At 35.2% G+C, this 12,965-nt stretch overlaps 1 protein-coding gene across 3 annotated transcripts in view; it reads left to right on the forward strand.

The window, feature by feature from the left end:
* The window catches only part of LOC131931181 (transient receptor potential cation channel subfamily A member 1 homolog), a 132,359-nt gene that overhangs the window by 85,225 nt on the left and 34,169 nt on the right, over positions 1-12,965 (forward strand). The window lies entirely within an intron of this gene.

The following is a 12,965-nucleotide window of genomic DNA, read 5'->3' on the forward strand; positions in this document are numbered from 1 at the left end:
CAACCATCATTTTTAGGTCTTAGATACTTTGATTCTCTCAACCATCAATTTTAGGTCTCTGATTCTCTCAACCATCATTTTTAGGTCTCAGATACTTTGATTCTCTCAACCATCAATTTTAGGTCTCTGATTCTCTCAACCATCATTTTTAGGTCTCAGATACTTTGATTCTCTCAACCATCATTTTTAGGTCTCTGATTCTCTCAACCATCAATTTTTAGGTCTCTGATACTTTGATTCTCTCAACCATCATTTTTAGGTCTCTGATTCTCTCAACCATCAATTTTTAGGTCTCTGATACTTTGATTCTCTCAACCATCAATTTTTAGGTCTCAGATACTTTGATTCTCTCAACCATCATTTTTAGGTCTCAGATACTTTGATTCTCTGAACCATCAATTTTAGGTCTTAGATACTTTGATTCTACCAGCCATCATATTTAGGTCTCAGATACTTTGATTCTACCAGCCATCAATTTTAGGTCTCAGATACTTTGATTCTCTCAACCATCAATTTTAGGTCTCAGATACTTTGATTCTACCAACCATCAATTTTAGGTCTCAGATACTTTGATTCTACCAGCCATCAATTTTAGGTCTCAGATACTTTGATTCTACCAGCCATCAATTTTAGGTCTCAGATACTTTGATTCTCTCAACCATCAATTTTAGGTCTCAGATACTTTGATTCTACCAACCATCAATTTTAGGTCTCAGATACTTTGATTCTACCAGCCATCAATTTTAGGTCTCAGATACTTTGATTCTACCAGCCATCAATTTTAGGTCTCCCAACCATCAATTTTAGGTCTCAGATACTTTGATTCTCTCAGCCATCAATTTTAGGTCTCAGATACTTTGATTCTACCAGCCATCAATTTTAGGTCTCAGATACTTTGATTCTCTCAACCATCAATTTTAGGTCTCAGATACTTTGATTCTACCAGCCATCAATTTTAGGTCTCAGATACTTTGATTCTCTCAACCATCAATTTTAGGTCTCAGATACTTTGATTCTCTCAGCCATCAATTTTAGGTCTCAGATACTTTGATTCTACCAGCCATCAATTTTAGGTCTCCCAACCATCAATTTTAGGTCTCAGATACTTTGATTCTCTCAGCCATCAATTTTAGGTCTCAGATACTTTGATTCTACCAGCCATCAATTTTAGGTCTCAGATACTTTGATTCTCTCAACCATCAATTTTAGGTCTCAGATACTTTGATTCTACCAGCCATCAATTTTAGGTCTCAGATACTTTGATTCTCTCAACCATCAATTTTAGGTCTCAGATACTTTGATTCTCTCAACCATCAATTTTAGGTCTCAGATACTTTGATTCTACCAACCATCAATTTTAGGTCTCAGATACTTTGATTCTACCAACCATCAATTTTAGGTCTCAGATACTTTGATTCTACCAACCATCAATTTTAGGTCTCAGATACTTTGATTCTCTCAACCATCATTTTTAGGTCTCAGATACTTTGATTCTCTCAACCATCAATTTTAGGTCTCAGATACTTTGATTCTACCAACCATCAATTTTAGGTCTCAGATACTTTGATTCTACCAGCCATCAATTTTAGGTCTCAGATACTTTGATTCTACCAGCCATCAATTTTAGGTCTCCCAACCATCAATTTTAGGTCTCAGATACTTTGATTCTCTCAGCCATCAATTTTAGGTCTCAGATACTTTGATTCTACCAGCCATCAATTTTAGGTCTCAGATACTTTGATTCTCTCAACCATCAATTTTAGGTCTCAGATACTTTGATTCTCTCAACCATCAATTTTAGGTCTCAGATACTTTGATTCTCTCAACCATCAATTTTAGGTCTCTGATACTTTGATTCTCTCAACCATCAATTTTAGGTCTCAGATACTTTGATTCTACCAGCCATCAATTTTAGGTCTCAGATACTTTGATTCTACCAACCATCAATTTTAGGTCTCAGATACTTTGATTCTACCAACCATCAATTTTAGGTCTCAGATACTTTGATTCTCTCAACCATCATTTTTAGGTCTCAGATACTTTGATTCTCTCAACCATCAATTTTAGGTCTCAGATACTTTGATTCTACCAACCATCAATTTTAGGTCTCAGATACTTTGATTCTACCAGCCATCAATTTTAGGTCTCAGATACTTTGATTCTACCAGCCATCAATTTTAGGTCTCCCAACCATCAATTTTAGGTCTCAGATACTTTGATTCTCTCAGCCATCAATTTTAGGTCTCAGATACTTTGATTCTACCAGCCATCAATTTTAGGTCTCAGATACTTTGATTCTCTCAACCATCAATTTTAGGTCTCAGATACTTTGATTCTCTCAACCATCAATTTTAGGTCTCAGATACTTTGATTCTCTCAACCATCAATTTTAGGTCTCTGATACTTTGATTCTCTCAACCATCAATTTTAGGTCTCAGATACTTTGATTCTACCAGCCATCAATTTTAGGTCTCAGATACTTTGATTCTCTCAACCATCAATTTTAGGTCTCAGATACTTTGATTCTCTCAACCATCAATTTTAGGTCTCAGATACTTTGATTCTACCAACCATCAATTTTAGGTCTCAGATACTTTGATTCTACCAACCATCAATTTTAGGTCTCAGATACTTTGATTCTACCAACCATCAATTTTAGGTCTCAGATACTTTGATTCTCTCAACCATCAATTTTAGGTCTCAGATACTTTGATTCTACCAACCATCAATTTTAGGTCTCAGATAATTTGATTCTACCAGCCATCAATTTTACGTCTCAGATACTTTGATTCTACCAGCCATCAATTTTAGGTCTCCCAACCATCAATTTTTGGTCTCAGATACTTTGATTCTCTCAGCCATCAATTTTAGGTCTCAGATACTTTGATTCTACCAGCCATCAATTTTAGGTCTCAGATACTTTGATTCTCTCAACCATCAATTTTAGGTCTCAGATACTTTGATTCTCTCAACCATCAATTTTAGGTCTCAGATACTTTGATTCTCTCAACCATCAATTTTAGGTCTCTGATACTTTGATTCTCTCAACCATCAATTTTAGGTCTCAGATACTTTGATTCTACCAGCCATCAATTTTAGGTCTCAGATACTTTGATTCTCTCAACCATCAATTTTAGGTCTCAGATACTTTGATTCTCTCAACCATCAATTTTAGGTCTCAGATACTTTGATTCTACCAACCATCAATTTTAGGTCTCAGATACTTTGATTCTCTCAACCATCAATTTTAGGTCTCTGATTCTCTGATTCTCTCAACCATCAATTTTAGGTCTCAGATACTTTGATTCTCTCAACCATCAATTTTAGGTCTCAGATACTTTGATTCTACCAACCATCAATTTTAGGTCTCAGATACTTTGATTCTCTCAACCATCAATTTTAGGTCTCTGTTTCTCTGATTCTCTCAACCATCATTTTTAGGTCTCAGATACTTTGATTCTCTCAACCATCAATTTTAGGTCTCAGATACTCTGATTCTCTCAACCATCAATTTTAGGTCTCAGATACTTTGATTCTCTCAACCATCAATTTTAGGTCTCTGATTCTCTCAACCATCATTTTTAGGTCTCAGATACTTTGATTCTCTCAACCATCAATTTTAGGTCTCAGATACTCTGATTCTCTCAACCATCAATTTTAGGTCTCAGATACTTTGATTCTCTCAACCATCAATTTTAGGTCTCTGATTCTCTCAACCATCATTTTTAGGTCTCAGATACTTTGATTCTCTCAACCATCAATTTTAGGTCTCTGATTCTCTCAACCATCATTTTTAGGTCTCAGATACTTTGATTCTCTCAACCATCATTTTTAGGTCTTAGATACTTTGATTCTCTCAACCATCAATTTTAGGTCTCTGATTCTCTCAACCATCATTTTTAGGTCTCAGATACTTTGATTCTCTCAACCATCAATTTTAGGTCTCTGATTCTCTCAACCATCATTTTTAGGTCTCAGATACTTTGATTCTCTCAACCATCATTTTTAGGTCTCTGATTCTCTCAACCATCAATTTTTAGGTCTCTGATACTTTGATTCTCTCAACCATCATTTTTAGGTCTCTGATTCTCTCAACCATCAATTTTTAGGTCTCTGATACTTTGATTCTCTCAACCATCAATTTTTAGGTCTCAGATACTTTGATTCTCTCAACCATCATTTTTAGGTCTCAGATACTTTGATTCTCTGAACCATCAATTTTAGGTCTTAGATACTTTGATTCTACCAGCCATCATATTTAGGTCTCAGATACTTTGATTCTACCAGCCATCAATTTTAGGTCTCAGATACTTTGATTCTCTCAACCATCAATTTTAGGTCTGAGATACTTTGATTCTACCAACCATCAATTTTAGGTCTCAGATACTTTGATTCTACCAGCCATCAATTTTAGGTCTCAGATACTTTGATTCTACCAGCCATCAATTTTAGGTCTCAGATACTTTGATTCTCTCAACCATCAATTTTAGGTCTCAGATACTTTGATTCTACCAACCATCAATTTTAGGTCTCAGATACTTTGATTCTACCAGCCATCAATTTTAGGTCTCAGATACTTTGATTCTACCAGCCATCAATTTTAGGTCTCCCAACCATCAATTTTAGGTCTCAGATACTTTGATTCTCTCAGCCATCAATTTTAGGTCTCAGATACTTTGATTCTACCAGCCATCAATTTTAGGTCTCAGATACTTTGATTCTCCTAACCATCAATTTTAGGTCTCAGATACTTTGATTCTCTCAACCATCAATTTTAGGTCTCAGATACTTTGATTCTCTCAACCATCAATTTTAGGTCTCTGATACTTTGATTCTCTCAACCATCAATTTTAGGTCTCAGATACTTTGATTCTACCAGCCATCAATTTTAGGTCTCAGATACTTTGATTCTCTCAACCATCAATTTTAGGTCTCAGATACTTTGATTCTCTCAACCATCAATTTTAGGTCTCAGATACTTTGATTCTACCAACCATCAATTTTAGGTCTCAGATACTTTGATTCTACCAACCATCAATTTTAGGTCTCAGATACTTTGATTCTACCAACCATCAATTTTAGGTCTCAGATACTTTGATTCTCTCAACCATCATTTTTAGGTCTCAGATACTTTGATTCTCTCAACCATCAATTTTAGGTCTCAGATACTTTGATTCTACCAACCATCAATTTTAGGTCTCAGATACTTTGATTCTACCAGCCATCAATTTTAGGTCTCAGATACTTTGATTCTACCAGCCATCAATTTTAGGTCTCCCAACCATCAATTTTAGGTCTCAGATACTTTGATTCTCTCAGCCATCAATTTTAGGTCTCAGATACTTTGATTCTACCAGCCATCAATTTTAGGTCTCAGATACTTTGATTCTCTCAACCATCAATTTTAGGTCTCAGATACTTTGATTCTCTCAACCATCAATTTTAGGTCTCAGATACTTTGATTCTCTCAACCATCAATTTTAGGTCTCTAATACTTTGATTCTCTCAACCATCAATTTTAGGTCTCAGATACTTTGATTCTACCAGCCATCAATTTTAGGTCTCAGATACTTTGATTCTCTCAACCATCAATTTTAGGTCTCAGATACTTTGATTCTCTCAACCATCAATTTTAGGTCTCAGATACTTTGATTCTACCAACCATCAATTTTAGGTCTCAGATACTTTGATTCTACCAACCATCAATTTTAGGTCTCAGATACTTTGATTCTACCAACCATCAATTTTAGGTCTCAGATACTTTGATTCTCTCAACCATCAATTCTAGGTCTCAGATACTTTGATTCTACCAACCATCAATTTTAGGTCTCAGATAATTTGATTCTACCAGCCATCAATTTTACGTCTCAGATACTTTGATTCTACCAGCCATCAATTTTAGGTCTCCCAACCATCAATTTTAGGTCTCAGATACTTTGATTCTCTCAGCCATCAATTTTAGGTCTCAGATACTTTGATTCTACCAGCCATCAATTTTAGGTCTCAGATACTTTGATTCTCTCAACCATCAATTTTAGGTCTCAGATACTTTGATTCTCTCAACCATCAATTTTAGGTCTCAGATACTTTGATTCTCTCAACCATCAATTTTAGGTCTCTGATACTTTGATTCTCTCAACCATCAATTTTAGGTCTCAGATACTTTGATTCTACCAGCCATCAATTTTAGGTCTCAGATACTTTGATTCTCTCAACCATCAATTTTAGGTCTCAGATACTTTGATTCTCTCAACCATCAATTTTAGGTCTCAGATACTTTGATTCTACCAACCATCAATTTTAGGTCTCAGATACTCTGATTCTCTCAACCATCAATTTTAGGTCTCAGATACTTTGATTCTACCAACCATCAATTTTAGGTCTCAGATACTTTGATTCTCTCAACCATAAATTTTAGGTCTCTGATTCTCTGATTCTCTCAACCATCAATTTTAGGTCTCAGATACTTTGATTCTCTCAACCATCAATTTTAGGTCTCTGTTTCTCTGATTCTCTCAACCATCATTTTTAGGTCTCAGATACTTTGATTCTCTCAACCATCAATTTTAGGTCTCAGATACTCTGATTCTCTCAACCATCAATTTTAGGTCTCAGATACTTTGATTCTCTCAACCATCAATTTTAGGTCTCTGATTCTCTCAACCATCAATTTTAGGTCTCTGATTCTCTTAACCATCATTTTTAGGTCTCAGATACTTTGATTCTCTCAACCATCATTTTTAGGTCTTAGATACTTTGATTCTCTCAACCATCAATTTTAGGTCTCTGATTCTCTCAACCATCATTTTTAGGTCTCAGATACTTTGATTCTCTCAACCATCAATTTTAGGTCTCTGATTCTCTCAACCATCATTTTTAGGTCTCAGATACTTTGATTCTCTCAACCATCATTTTTAGGTCTCTGATTCTCTCAACCATCAATTTTTAGGTCTCTGATACTTTGATTCTCTCAACCATCATTTTTAGGTCTCTGATTCTCTCAACCATCAATTTTTAGGTCTCTGATACTTTGATTCTCTCAACCATCAATTTTTAGGTCTCAGATACTTTGATTCTCTCAAACATCAATTTTAGGTCTCTGATTCTCTCAACCATCATTTTTAGGTCTCAGATACTTTGATTCTCTCAACCATCAATTTTAGGTCTCTGATTCTCTCAACCATCATTTTTAGGTCTCAGATACTTTGATTCTCTCAACCATCATTTTTAGGTCTTAGATACTTTGATTCTCTCAACCATCAATTTTAGGTCTCTGATTCTCTCAACCATCATTTTTAGGTCTCAGATACTTTGATTCTCTCAACCATCAATTTTAGGTCTCTGATTCTCTCAACCATCATTTTTAGGTCTCAGATACTTTGATTCTCTCAACCATCATTTTTAGGTCTCTGATTCTCTCAACCATCAATTTTTAGGTCTCTGATACTTTGATTCTCTCAACCATCATTTTTAGGTCTCTGATTCTCTCAACCATCAATTTTTAGGTATCTGATACTTTGATTCTCTCAACCATCAATTTTTAGGTCTCAGATACTTTGATTCTCTCAACCATCATTTTTAGGTCTCAGATACTTTGATTCTCTGAACCATCAATTTTAGGTCTTAGATACTTTGATTCTACCAGCCATCATATTTAGGTCTCAGATACTTTGATTCTACCAGCCATCAATTTTAGGTCTCAGATACTTTGATTCTCTCAACCATCAATTTTAGGTCTGAGATACTTTGATTCTACCAACCATCAATTTTAGGTCTCAGATACTTTGATTCTACCAGCCATCAATTTTAGGTCTCAGATACTTTGATTCTACCAGCCATCAATTTTAGGTCTCAGATACTTTGATTCTCTCAACCATCAATTTTAGGTCTCAGATACTTTGATTCTACCAACCATCAATTTTAGGTCTCAGATACTTTGATTCTACCAGCCATCAATTTTAGGTCTCAGATACTTTGATTCTACCAGCCATCAATTTTAGGTCTCCCAACCATCAATTTTAGGTCTCAGATACTTTGATTCTCTCAGCCATCAATTTTAGGTCTCAGATACTTTGATTCTACCAGCCATCAATTTTAGGTCTCAGATACTTTGATTCTCTCAACCATCAATTTTAGGTCTCAGATACTTTGATTCTCTCAACCATCAATTTTAGGTCTCAGATACTTTGATTCTCTCAACCATCAATTTTAGGTCTCTGATACTTTGATTCTCTCAACCATCAATTTTAGGTCTCAGATACTTTGATTCTACCAGCCATCAATTTTAGGTCTCAGATACTTTGATTCTCTCAACCATCAATTTTAGGTCTCAGATACTTTGATTCTATCAGCCATCAATTTTAGGTCTCAGATACTTTGATTCTCTCAACCATCAATTTTAGGTCTCTGATACTTTGATTCTCTCAACCATCAATTTTAGGTCTCAGATACTTTGATTCTACCAACCATCAATTTTAGGTCTCAGATACTTTGATTCTACCAACCATCAATTTTAGGTCTCAGATACTTTGATTCTATCAGCCATCAATTTTAGGTCTCAGATACTTTGATTCTACCAACCATCAATTTTAGGTCTCAGATACTTTGATTCTACCAGCCATCAATTTTAGGTCTCAGATACTTTGATTCTACCAGCCATCAATTTTAGGTCTCAGATACTTTGATTCTACCAGCCATCAATTTTAGGTCTCAGATACTTTGATTCTACCAGCCATCAATTTTAGGTCTCCCAACCATCAATTTTAGGTCTCAGATACTTTGATTCTCTCAGCCATCAATTTTAGGTCTCAGATACTTTGATTCTACCAACCATCAATTTTAGGTCTCAGATTCTTTGATTCTACCAGCCATCAATTTTAGGTCTCAGATACTTTGATTCTACCAGCCATCAATTTTAGGTCTCAGATACTTTGATTCTCTCAACCATCAATTTTAGGTCTCAGATACTTTGATTCTACCAACCATCAATTTTAGGTCTCAGATACTTTGATTCTACCAGCCATCAATTTTAGGTCTCAGATACTTTGATTCTACCAGCCATCAATTTTAGGTCTCAGATACTTTGATTCTCTCAACCATCAATTTTAGGTCTCAGATACTTTGATTCTACCAACCATCAATTTTAGGTCTCAGATACTTTGATTCTACCAGCCATCAATTTTAGGTCTCAGATACTTTGATTCTACCAGCCATCAATTTTAGGTCTCAGATACTTTGATTCTCTCAGCCATCAATTTTAGGTCTCAGATACTTTGATTCTACCAACCATCAATTTTAGGTCTCAGATACTTTGATTCTACCAACCATCAATTTTAGGTCTCAGATACTTTGATTCTCTCAACCATCAATTTTAGGTCTCAGATACTTTGATTCTACCAGCCATCAATTTTAGGTCTCAGATACTTTGATTCTACCAGCCATCAATTTTAGGTCTCAGATACTTTGATTCTCTCAACCATCAATTTTAGGTCTCAGATACTTTGATTCTACCAGCCATCAATTTTAGGTCTCAGATACTTTGATTCTACCAGCCATCAATTTTAGGTCTCAGATACTTTGATTCTACCAGCCATCAATTTTAGGTCTCAGATACTTTGATTCTACCAGCCATCAATTTTAGGTCTCCCAACCATCAATTTTAGGTCTCAGATACTTTGATTCTCTCAGCCATCAATTTTAGGTCTCAGATACTTTGATTCTACCAGCCATCAATTTTAGGTCTCAGATACTTTGATTCTCTCAACCATCAATTTTAGGTCTCAGATACTTTGATTCTCTCAACCATCAATTTTAGGTCTCAGATACTTTGATTCTCTCAACCATCAATTTTAGGTCTCTAATACTTTGATTCTCTCAACCATCAATTTTAGGTCTCAGATACTTTGATTCTACCAGCCATCAATTTTAGGTCTCAGATACTTTGATTCTCTCAACCATCAATTTTAGGTCTCAGATACTTTGATTCTCTCAACCATCAATTTTAGGTCTCAGATACTTTGATTCTACCAACCATCAATTTTAGGTCTCAGATACTTTGATTCTACCAACCATCAATTTTAGGTCTCAGATACTTTGATTCTACCAACCATCAATTTTAGGTCTCAGATACTTTGATTCTCTCAACCATCAATTCTAGGTCTCAGATACTTTGATTCTACCAACCATCAATTTTAGGTCTCAGATAATTTGATTCTACCAGCCATCAATTTTACGTCTCAGATACTTTGATTCTACCAGCCATCAATTTTAGGTCTCCCAACCATCAATTTTAGGTCTCAGATACTTTGATTCTCTCAGCCATCAATTTTAGGTCTCAGATACTTTGATTCTACCAGCCATCAATTTTAGGTCTCAGATACTTTGATTCTCTCAACCATCAATTTTAGGTCTCAGATACTTTGATTCTCTCAACCATCAATTTTAGGTCTCAGATACTTTGATTCTCTCAACCATCAATTTTAGGTCTCTGATACTTTGATTCTCTCAACCATCAATTTTAGGTCTCAGATACTTTGATTCTACCAGCCATCAATTTTAGGTCTCAGATACTTTGATTCTCTCAACCATCAATTTTAGGTCTCAGATACTTTGATTCTCTCAACCATCAATTTTAGGTCTCAGATACTTTGATTCTACCAACCATCAATTTTAGGTCTCAGATACTCTGATTCTCTCAACCATCAATTTTAGGTCTCAGATACTTTGATTCTACCAACCATCAATTTTAGGTCTCAGATACTTTGATTCTCTCAACCATCAATTTTAGGTCTCTGATTCTCTGATTCTCTCAACCATCAATTTTAGGTCTCAGATACTTTGATTCTCTCAACCATCAATTTTAGGTCTCTGTTTCTCTGATTCTCTCAACCATCATTTTTAGGTCTCAGATACTTTGATTCTCTCAACCATCAATTTTAGGTCTCAGATACTCTGATTCTCTCAACCATCAATTTTAGGTCTCAGATACTTTGATTCTCTCAACCATCAATTTTAGGTCTCTGATTCTCTCAACCATCAATTTTAGGTCTCTGATTCTCTTAACCATCATTTTTAGGTCTCAGATACTTTGATTCTCTCAACCATCATTTTTAGGTCTTAGATACTTTGATTCTCTCAACCATCAATTTTAGGTCTCTGATTCTCTCAACCATCATTTTTAGGTCTCAGATACTTTGATTCTCTCAACCATCAATTTTAGGTCTCTGATTCTCTCAACCATCATTTTTAGGTCTCAGATACTTTGATTCTCTCAACCATCATTTTTAGGTCTCTGATTCTCTCAACCATCAATTTTTAGGTCTCTGATACTTTGATTCTCTCAACCATCATTTTTAGGTCTCTGATTCTCTCAACCATCAATTTTTAGGTCTCTGATACTTTGATTCTCTCAACCATCAATTTTTAGGTCTCAGATACTTTGATTCTCTCAACCATCAATTTTAGGTCTCTGATTCTCTCAACCATCATTTTTAGGTCTCAGATACTTTGATTCTCTCAACCATCAATTTTAGGTCTCTGATTCTCTCAACCATCATTTTTAGGTCTCAGATACTTTGATTCTCTCAACCATCATTTTTAGGTCTTAGATACTTTGATTCTCTCAACCATCAATTTTAGGTCTCTGATTCTCTCAACCATCATTTTTAGGTCTCAGATACTTTGATTCTCTCAACCATCAATTTTAGGTCTCTGATTCTCTCAACCATCATTTTTAGGTCTCAGATACTTTGATTCTCTCAACCATCATTTTTAGGTCTCTGATTCTCTCAACCATCAATTTTTAGGTCTCTGATACTTTGATTCTCTCAACCATCATTTTTAGGTCTCTGATTCTCTCAACCATCAATTTTTAGGTATCTGATACTTTGATTCTCTCAACCATCAATTTTTAGGTCTCAGATACTTTGATTTTCTCAACCATCATTTTTAGGTCTCAGATACTTTGATTCTCTGAACCATCAATTTTAGGTCTTAGATACTTTGATTCTACCAGCCATCATATTTAGGTCTCAGATACTTTGATTCTACCAGCCATCAATTTTAGGTCTCAGATACTTTGATTCTCTCAACCATCAATTTTAGGTCTGAGATACTTTGATTCTACCAACCATCAATTTTAGGTCTCAGATACTTTGATTCTACCAGCCATCAATTTTAGGTCTCAGATACTTTGATTCTACCAGCCATCAATTTTAGGTCTCAGATACTTTGATTCTCTCAACCATCAATTTTAGGTCTCAGATACTTTGATTCTACCAACCATCAATTTTAGGTCTCAGATACTTTGATTCTACCAGCCATCAATTTTAGGTCTCAGATACTTTGATTCTACCAGCCATCAATTTTAGGTCTCCCAACCATCAATTTTAGGTCTCAGATACTTTGATTCTCTCAGCCATCAATTTTAGGTCTCAGATACTTTGATTCTCTCAGCCATCAATTTTAGGTCTCAGATACTTTGATTCTACCAGCCATCAATTTTAGGTCTCAGATACTTTGATTCTCTCAACCATCAATTTTAGGTCTCAGATACTTTGATTCTCTCAACCATCAATTTTAGGTCTCAGATACTTTGATTCTCTCAGCCATCAATTTTAGGTCTCTGATACTTTGATTCTCTCAACCATCAATTTTAGGTCTCAGATACTTTGATTCTACCAGCCATCAATTTTAGGTCTCAGATACTTTGATTCTCTCAACCATCAATTTTAGGTCTCAGATACTTTGATTCTATCAGCCATCAATTTTAGGTCTCAGATACTTTGATTCTCTCAACCATCAATTTTAGGTCTCTGATACTTTGATTCTCTCAACCATCAATTTTAGGTCTCAGATACTTTGATTCTACCAACCATCAATTTTAGGTCTCAGATACTTTGATTCTACCAACCATCAATTTTAGGTCTCAGATACTTTGATTCTATCAGCCATCAATTTTAGGTCTC

Source organism: Physella acuta, unplaced genomic scaffold, assembly GCF_028476545.2.
Source record: "Physella acuta isolate Inbredline_101_S28 unplaced genomic scaffold, ASM2847654v3 ptg000103l, whole genome shotgun sequence".
Classification (NCBI taxonomy): domain Eukaryota; kingdom Metazoa; phylum Mollusca; class Gastropoda; family Physidae; genus Physella; species Physella acuta.